Raw genomic sequence first — 9,386 nt, 5'->3', positions numbered from 1 at the left:
CTGCCCACACGCCCGCGTGACCCGGGGACTTTCCCCAGGCTGTGCAAAATCATGGGCGCCCCCTCAGAGCGGGAGTGGGGCTGGGGAAAGACGCGCCCGCGTGTCCGAGGGAAGCGTGATGAGGGCGCGGGGCCAGGGACGCCAAGCCGCGGGAGCCTGGGCGGGGAGGCGGGCTGGGCGGGGTGGGGCATGGCGGGGGAAGTGACTCAAAGCCGGAGGCCGACTGGCCCGTGGAAGGCAGGGTGAGGGGAGCGTGGGGAACGGGCGACCCCGGACGGACTGGCCAGGTCCGGGACCGGGCGAGGGTGCCGGGACGCCCGGGAAGCGCCGCGAGGGCGGGCCCAGCTGCTGGTGCCCCCGCGCAGGGGTCTGACTGCGGACGGAGGGGGAAAGCCGCATCCAGCCCTCGGGGAGTCGGGTGGAGCCCAGTCCCAGGCAGCTGTGCAAACGGGAGGAGGAGGTCCCACGCCTCCCCGGGGGAGAGGGGCAGGAGGGGTGGTCCACTGCGGCCGCGCCGGCCCCCGCGGTGCGGGTTGCGCCAGTCTCCTCCGCGCCCGACGCAGAAACTTGTTGCAACAAACAGGCGACCGCGGGTGCCCCTAGCAGCCAGCGGCGGAGTGGGTGGGCGGGCGAGAGGGAGGGGAAGGCTGGCGGACGCCGCGGCGAACTGGTGGGCAGACCCGGAGTCGCCGCGTAAGCGGGGCCGGCTCAGTGCGGTGCGGCAGGCGCGGCTGTGCGGCAGCGGAAGTCCTTTGTTGCAGCACAGTCCCCGGCGGAGCCAGAACCTCGCCGCGCAGCCCAGCCGGAGCGCCGCGCTTCGCCGCCACTGCAGCTCGCGGCCCTTTCGCCTCCCGCCCGCCTTTCGCGTGGCTTCTTGGCCTTAAACTCCCGAAAACCTCCGCACCCCCGGGTCCCGCGGCGGCCGGTGAGTATTTGCCAGCTGTGGGACAATTTGCGCAACTTTGGCCCGCGCCTCCGGGCGGCGGGCCGCTGGGCCTTGGCGAAGTGCGGGGTCGGACGGCGCCGACCCGCGCGGGGAGCCGGAGCGTGGCGGACGCGCCGTGAGGACCCGGCGACGGGCGGCTGCTGGGCCGCCTCCCGCTCCCGCCGCCCGCCGGCGCGCCGGGTCCGGGACGTGAGGCCTCCCGGGGTCGGAGCAGGAGCCCCCTTGGAGACGAGTTCCCGCATCAGTCGCCTCCTTTTCCCTTTCTTTCTCTGCCTTTATTTTTTGGAGGAGGGGGGGAAGGGAGGGGAGGTGTAGACGGAAGGCGGGCGGACGCGGCTGATTGACGTACCCGGAGCCCGCTTCTCTCCTCGCCGCGGCGGCTCCCCGACGGGTGGGAGGGGAAGCGTCCGGGCGCCGAGGCCGCAGACTTGGGCGCGCTCCGAGGAGGAGGCGGAAAGCCGCGCAAATTCTTGCCACGCTCTTTCCCACCCCCTCTTGCCGGCACACAAGCTTTTTGTTCGGTAGAAAGTGTCGGGTCTCGGGTTTGGGGATTTTCAGCGGAAAGGATCGCTTTCCTGGGAGAAGTGCTTTCGCTCCAGGGTGGGCGCTTTCTAGAAGTTGTGTCCGTTTTCGCCGAGGGCGCGGGGTGGGGAGCGGAGTCGTCGCCGCTGAGGCGTGGAGGCTTGGATCTGAGCTCAGCCGCCTCCCACTCTCCCGTTCTATCTAACCACGCATCTGTCTGCATGTGATCGGAGAGGTTGACATGACATTTCCCGGGAGAGGAGCGTCGGGAGCTGTCGGTGAAAGCCCCTGATGTTTGCTGGAGGCGGTAGGAGATGGGTGTGTGTGTAATAATAGCCCTCCATCCGCGCGGTCGGTACCTGCACGGTCTCCCCTGGCCCACGTGTATTCCCACCTACAGTGTGTATCACGGCAGGACAGCTGTTCCAGGAACAGATTTCCCTTTGACACTCACACCCAAGGGTTGGTCCAGGCTTTTGGGGGAGACCTAGAATCAGTTTCTTGCGCTGAAGTTCAGGCCATTCTGGAGCAGATTCGGAGAAGGATGCAGTTCTTACAGTTTCAAAGCAATCACTGCCTTCTCATTTGAAACAGTGCATTTAGAGTCTGTGAAACTCTGTTACTGCAGCTGGATGGATATGATGGGGAGAATTGGGATACAAAGTGATGGAGCTTGACTGAGGACTGGCCAGCAGAACCTCAAAACTTTCCTCCACATCACTTGCTGGATATCTGATCAAGTCTCAATAATAACTGAATGGCTTTGGGAGCTAGATGGGAGCGTCATCATCTTAGAGAAAGTTAAAGCATAGTGGCAAAGAAATGCTCCTCCAAAGATTGATAAGGACAGTTCGCAGTAGAGCCTTCAGATAACATCTTATATTTCTTTTAAAAGCACATTTGTCTGTTATGACCAGATTTCATCTCATAGAATAACTCAGGTTGAGCAGTCCTCCTGAAGCCTTTGTATTCTTCCCACTCCTATGTAGTGGCCTACCTTGGGGTGGGGGCTGGGGCATCATTGTCCGAGAAAACAGAAACAGTGTTTAACCAGGACCTTCCCAGGGCATGAACACAGCCTCAGCCACTTGCTCTGGACCTTGTGTTTTGATTTTGCGTTAACACCACTATACTTTTGTACTTAGCACCATTTCCCATTCTAATGTGTAGGAGAAAAGAAGTGCCTGCTTTCAGGCCTCTCCTCCAGCTAGGAAAAGCGCTAAGCCTTTGCTATTAACCTTCTGGCTCAAATGGGGAGGAAACCATTTGGGATAAAATGCAGAAAGTGTTCCATAGATTTTTATTTTTGAGCTACAGTCTGTTGTCTTCCCCCAAAATCGAGGTATAGTTGAAAAACCTTTGCTTGAGAGGTCACTTTGATCTCTATAGGATGTTTTCTCCTGATATTTTCTTGTGCTAATATCCCTTACCATAAAATATTGAAATTATTTATTCTATTACTCTTTAAAAATTTTTTAAATCCACACTCCAGATGCTTTTATTGATTTTAGAGAGAGAGGGGAGAGAGAGAGAGAGACATCCGATGTGAGAGTGTACGGATGACACTGCAACCAACTGAACCACTCCGACCAGGTCTATTCTAATATTCTTATATGAACCAAATTACAAGTGATTCATGTCCCTTTTTTTTCCTCTCAAAATGGAAGTGCTTTGCCCAGCTGGTGTGGCTCAGTGGTTGAGGCTCGATCTATGAATCAGGAGGTCACGGTTCGATACCCCGTTCAGGGCACATGCCTGGGTTGTGGGCTCGATGTAAGAAGCGGCCAAACAACTCTCTTATCATTGATGTTTCCATCTCTCTCTTTCCCTCTCCCTCTCTGAATGCAATAAAAAATTTTTTAATTAAAAAAATGGAAATACTTTATTATAAATCCATGCTCTTTGTGAAAATTCAACCTACATTGAAGTACATAAAATATAAAAAAAGTCATTCTGACTCCCACCTCCCATACATAATCACTGTTATAATAGTCAATTCCTTGTTTAAAATGAGAGAAAACAAGATTTGATCATAACTGCTGCTGTGTATGCCTCATCCTGCCTAGGGATGGCCTGTCAGATGATTCATGGGCTCATGTTCTCTGTTCACTACTCAGATTGGTGAGAATTGGCCAGGTAGAGGAAAAGGAAATGTTTTGCATTGGGCTGATTTGAAATTCTGTAATTAAGTAACAAGCATGCGAGTTTAAATATAACAGGGCTTCTATTTTAGGTCTGTTCTTATGAAGTGCTTACTGTACCTTGGTAGGCTAGTGTTAGTTCTCACACTTTAATAGTAATGTTGATGTCCAGCTGCTCACGGATTGATTTATGCCAGCCAAACTCATTAAAACCAAACCAAACTCTCACATTGTAGGTCATTTCATAATTTATAAGTTGGGAAGGAGTGGGTATACTTGTCATGAAGACTACTGCCAAGATCTGTGCTGCTGTGGGATGAGGGGTTCCTCTATTCAGAGGTAGCATGCCAAACATGAAGGAAAGGAAATTAGAGGAAAGAAGGGGATTAATGACGGTGGTTTCAGATGTGGCATGGAAGGAGATGTACATATTTAAGATAGATTTCTAACTATATATTGTGGCTTGTATGGTAACTACAAGTGATCTTAGTGCAAGTACAGTCACATGTTACTTAGCCTGGTAGATTTAAGAAGAATGAGCTGTGATGAAGTTGATGATGTTCTGAAAACAAAATAGTGCATACACATTTAATCACAACATTGGTTATTTGAGTGTGTTGGAGACATGCATTTTTTTTTACACTACTCTGAGTTTAAAATAATTTTCAGAAACAAAATTGGGAAATTAAAGAATTAAATCACCAACCAAATTTTCTATTCATTGTCCAAGATGTATGTAATCCTTTTTAGAGAAAACTGAAGCGCTCCATCCCCACTTTAATTCTTTAGTGTACAGAAGGGTTTGCTCTGATAAGCAGTGGGTGTCAGCAGATGGAAGAGGAGGTGGGGAAGAGGCAGGGCATTCTACTTGCCATATGGGGCACTTTGAGAATGGGGTGACTCTGCAAGGCTTAGAATGTTCATTCCAGAGGGACACTGGAGTTCATTGTCATTGCCAGAGTGTTGTCTAGTTTATAAAAACTGAGACTTAGGGCTCAGATGTAAAAAAGAGTTTGAGCCACATCTTGTAATATGAGCATTTGATATCAGCCACTAAACCTGTTTCCTATTTACAAAATGAAGTTAATAAAAATACCCACCTCAGGGTTGGTGTGAGAATCATTTGTATAATGCATGGGAAATTGCTTTTTAAGTTTTTGGCCACTGTAAAAAGGTAGGTTTATATGGGAGAACAATACAATATGGGAGAACAATACAATAATCAATATATATAAAAGTCGAACTACGGAACGACCAGTTGCTATGATGCATACTGCGGTGGCCAACCAGCCAGATCGGGGCCCCAATCAGCCCCCCAGCCCCCAACCTCCCATGGTGCCCCCGCCCCTGCTGGCCCGACCCTGCTGGCCCCCATCAGGGCTGGCCGGCCGGACCCTGTGCACTGGGCCACTAGTAAATAATAATATAAGTAAACTCTGTTTCACAAACTCACAACTGTAAACCTATTTTTGCCTGACCCTTTATATAAAAGTTGCCATGATTGAAATAGTGCAAAAAAAAAAAAAAATAAAGATAAGCAAAATAAAATTTATCTACTTTAACATTTATTCAAAAACTGATCAAATATCAACCAAATATCAGGCTCAGGGAGGGATACAGTGATGACTAAAACAGTGCCCTGATCTCAAGGAGCTTGCAGCAAAGCAGGGGAGCCACATAATTATAATCCCCTGTTATCAGTGTGATGATGGATATAGTATCCCAGTTTGAATGATACATGATTTGTCTCCCTCTAGTTGTAGGTACCGGCTGTTTTAGAAGCACAGCAGAGAGGTGTCTGAGAATGAGCTGGACATAGAAAAAGCTCTAAGCAAAGGGAATAGCATGTATGAAAGCATGATACTGTGTTAGGTGCTGTAAGGATGAGGGGGATCTTAAAAAGATTTAAGGATTAAAAAATGAGTTAAGCTTCTTAGAATGAACACACTTTTTATGATACTCTATTGGTTTCATTTCATTGACTTTTTAAAATATGTATTTTTATTGATTTTTAGAGAGGAACAGAGAGAGAAATGTGGGTGTGAGAGTGGAAAATCTAGAAGCTGCCTCCTGCACATTCCTTACTGGGGAATGAGCCCACAATCAGGGCGTGTGCCCTGACCGGAAATCGAACTGGTAACCTTTTGGTGCATGGGACTATGCTCAACCAACTGAGCCACCCCAGTCAGGCTTATTGACTTTCAGGTAGATAAAAGTGTGAAAGTTTTTAGGATTTTGGTTAGAGTTAGACATTTAAAATATCAGCTAGCTCAGCTGGCATGGCTCAGTGGTTGAGCCTCAACCTATGAACCAGGAGGACATACCCAGATTTTAGGCATGCAGGAGGCAGTTTATCAATGACTCTATCTCATCATTGATGTTTCCATCTCTCTCTCCCTCTCCCTTCTTCTCTGAAATCAATAAAAATATACTTAAAATATCAGCTATAAAATTAGAAACAACACAATTTAAAAATATGTGTGGATCTGCTGAAAAGGAAACAGGGTAGGCCTTCCCATCATCAGAGAGCTGCCTCACCAGTTACTCATTCAGCCTTTACTGAATACATGTTATGTTGCAGAGAAATAAGCCAAAGTCTTTGCCTTTAAGTTGCTCATAATCTAGAGGGGACACTAACACAGGAAATTTTGGTAGCTGATTCTTATTTACCATTTAATCCGTGACAGGCAGTCTTATGACAAGTCTAAATGGTAGAAAAGATTCCCATTCCCATTCTCAAATAAGAATTGAGCCTGGTCGGTGTGGCTCAGTGGCTGAGCATCGACCCATGAACTAAGAAGTCCCTGGTTCTATTCCTAGTCAGGCCACATGTTCGGGTTGTGGGTTTGATCCCCAGTGGGGAGCTTGCAGAAGGCAGCTGATCAGTGATACTCTGTCATCATTGATGTTTCTGTCTGTCTCTCTCTCTGAACTCAATAAAAACATTAAAAAAAAAAAGAATTGAGGTACAAGTTGGTTAAATAACCTGCTCAGGGCCATACTAACAAGTGGCAGAAGCAGAATTTGAACCCACTCTGGTTAGTCTGTGCTTTAACATCCACTTCATGTTGCTGTTCTGATGATTAAAAAATAAAGTGTAATAAGTGCAAAATAAGATAATACACAGTAATATCAAAACCTAAAATAGTGGGAGAAGGTGTTACAGAAGGCTTTCTGGAGGAGGTGGTAAACTGATTATTAAATGATACATGGGAGACAGAAGAACCAATCAGTATGACTAAAAATGGAGGTTAAAAAATACATGAAGAAATGGGGGGTGCTGGGTAGACAAGCAGTTTTATGCTGCTTGAACATGAAGTTTGAAGCAGGAAATAGCCAAACAAGACTAGATGGGTGGATGGGGAGGGCATTGTATGCCTAGCTAAGGAGCTTGTACTTCAGCCTGAGGACATGTGAAGGGAACTGTTGAGGTATTTAAGCAGAAGAATGGTATGATCTTATTTTCTTCATGAGTTGTCTGAGAGTGAGGGGTCAGTAAAGGAGCCTGTTGTAATAACTCAGGAGTGATGATAGAGGCCGGTGGAGTTCAGGTAAGGTAGTGATGGACTAGAGGGGCAGATTAGAGAAATATTTAGTGAGAAAAATGGGCAAGACTTACCTAGTAATTATGAGTAAGCAGTCCCAGGTGACTTCCAAGTACTCTGCATGATTAGTGCATAATGCTGCCAGCTAAGATAGAGAATACAGGTGGAGGAGCAGTCACAGTCACAGAGTGAGTACTTGGAATAGAAAATCCACAGAACGAACTCTAAGAATATGAATGCCACGTGCAAAAAGGGACTTTCTGGTCAAGCTGTTTTTTGCTGAGAAGCTTACTGTTCACACAATGCCCTCTGGTGGTCAGAAGATGCCATGTTGCCTCTTTGGGATGAAACGATCAAAATAGAGACTATTTGGATTAAATACTTTTCCTACGCCACTCTTGGGGGAGAGAGGAATATTCCAGACGCCACTCTGTTCCCTTTGCTTTCTGTGTGGATTAATTTCCTAGAGCTGTAATGCAGCTGAACTACAGAAACACCTCACTTACAAGTTTATCAGGAGCCCTGGGCTGAAAGCAAAAGAGTAAGGCAATTTGTTGCTTATCTACAATTAAAAATAGGTGAAACAAAATGCAGGAATTAAAACCTTATCTTACTCATAGCGCACTTCCCTAGGTCCTCATAGAAAATTATTTACATAGATTGTTTCGATGAGTTTTTGTCTTAATTTTATGACCCATAACAGAATGAAATGGTGGGCAACAAGAGTTCACACCTTTTAGAAGAGACAGCTGTTGGCTTGGCAAGCAAGGAGACAGAAAAACACTGACCAGCAAACCACAGTCTCCAAAAGCAGCAGTCTCAGGTCACTTTGTAGGTGCAAACAACCCTTGGAAATTTGAAAGCTCTATATTTCAGTAAAACAGTTGATGCAGAGGAGAAAGCAGGCAGCCAGTTATGCTGCACGTGGGGGCTGCAGTTGGAATAGTAAGAAGAGCCCTACACTGGGATTAAGGAGACCAAGGTCCTAGCCTGCCAGCCACTAAAACTAGATGTGACTTTGAACATATTACTTAACCTCTTAGGACCTCAGTTTGTTTTCTTTTTTTTTTCTTTTGATTGATTTCAGAGAGGAAGGGAGACGGGGGAGATAGAAACATCAATGATGAGAGAGAATCATTGATCAGCTGCTTCTTGCATGCCCCCTACTGGGGATCGAGCCCACAACCTGGGCATGTGCCCTTGGCCGGAATCAAACCCGGGACCCTTCAGTCCACAGGCCAATGCTCTATCCACTGAGCCAAACCAGCTGGGGCTCAGTTTGTTTTCTCATCTATAAAGCAGTAGGCTGAACTTTTTGTCTCTATAAAATTCTGTGAACTGTGTTTACAATGATGACAATAATATTTAAGAAAAATTGTATTGGGTTGAAAAGACAACAGGATTTTGTCTTCTCTAATTTATACAAGTCCTATGAGGAGTATGATTATCTATTTTATAGATGAGAAAAGTAGGCTTGGAAGGAAAAGACGTTTAGTGGTAGAACTGGTATTCAAATCTATTGGCGTCTGCTTCCTGGGCTCTTAGTTAATACTTTCATTTAACAAGCACACATTCAATGCCAGCCATGTGGGAAGAGTGTGCAGAGAACACAAAGGCCTGAAAGCCTCACTCTTGTCCTTGAGAGTTCAGTTAGGCACTGCTGTACAGTACTTATGTTATCATTAATGATATAAGTGATACATTAGCACTGTTACAGCCAACATACAGCTAGCTACATTAGAGGTTTTAAAGATTTTAGGGTGTAAGCCTGGCCAGTGTGGCTCAGTTGGTTAAACATCCGTCGCAGCGCAGGTTTGATTACTGGTCAAGGCACGTGTTGGTATTTCAGGCTTGATCCCCAGTAGGAAGCATGCAGAAGGCAGCCCATTGATGTTTCTCTTTCTGTCCTTTTCCCTCTGTCTCTAAATCAGTAAAAATATTTAAAAAAAAATTTTTTTTTAAGATTTTAGGGTGTGAGCATAGAACTCAGCCACCATTTATAGCATTGTTTCTATGGCAATATGCTTCAGGCTTCAAATAACTAGCTTAAAAATAAAGTTTTAGAACATAACTCAATTATAATTTCAGAACTTCCTGTACTAAGTATCGAGAGTACAGTCTAATAACCAGCCAGAATGTGCTCTAAAAGGTGAACAAAACTTTCTAAACTTGATCATGTCTGTCATTTAAGTGTCTTGAAGTGAAACCTTTTATCTTTGGGAGCCTGTACAA

At 46.5% G+C, this 9,386-nt stretch overlaps 1 protein-coding gene across 3 annotated transcripts in view; it reads left to right on the top strand.

Annotated features, from left to right (window-relative positions):
- The first annotated feature begins 634 nt into the window (after window positions 1-634).
- The window catches only part of ZBTB1 (zinc finger and BTB domain containing 1), a 31,492-nt gene continuing 22,740 nt past the window's right edge, over window positions 635-9,386 (top strand). For all 3 annotated transcript variants that reach the window (XM_070418509.1, XM_070418499.1, XM_070418490.1), the window contains exon 1: window positions 635-925. The gene's annotated coding sequence lies outside the window, so the exon portion shown is untranslated. The remainder of the gene's footprint in view (window positions 926-9,386) is intronic.

This window comes from Myotis yumanensis, unplaced genomic scaffold (genome assembly GCF_028538775.1).
Source record: "Myotis yumanensis isolate MYYU_CA2020_CCGP unplaced genomic scaffold, mMyoYum1.0.hap1 SCAF_1, whole genome shotgun sequence".
NCBI classification, from domain to species: Eukaryota; Metazoa; Chordata; class Mammalia; order Chiroptera; family Vespertilionidae; genus Myotis; species Myotis yumanensis.
The sequence above is the reverse complement of the archived record's forward strand: the minus strand, read 5'-3'. Positions and strand labels throughout refer to the sequence as shown.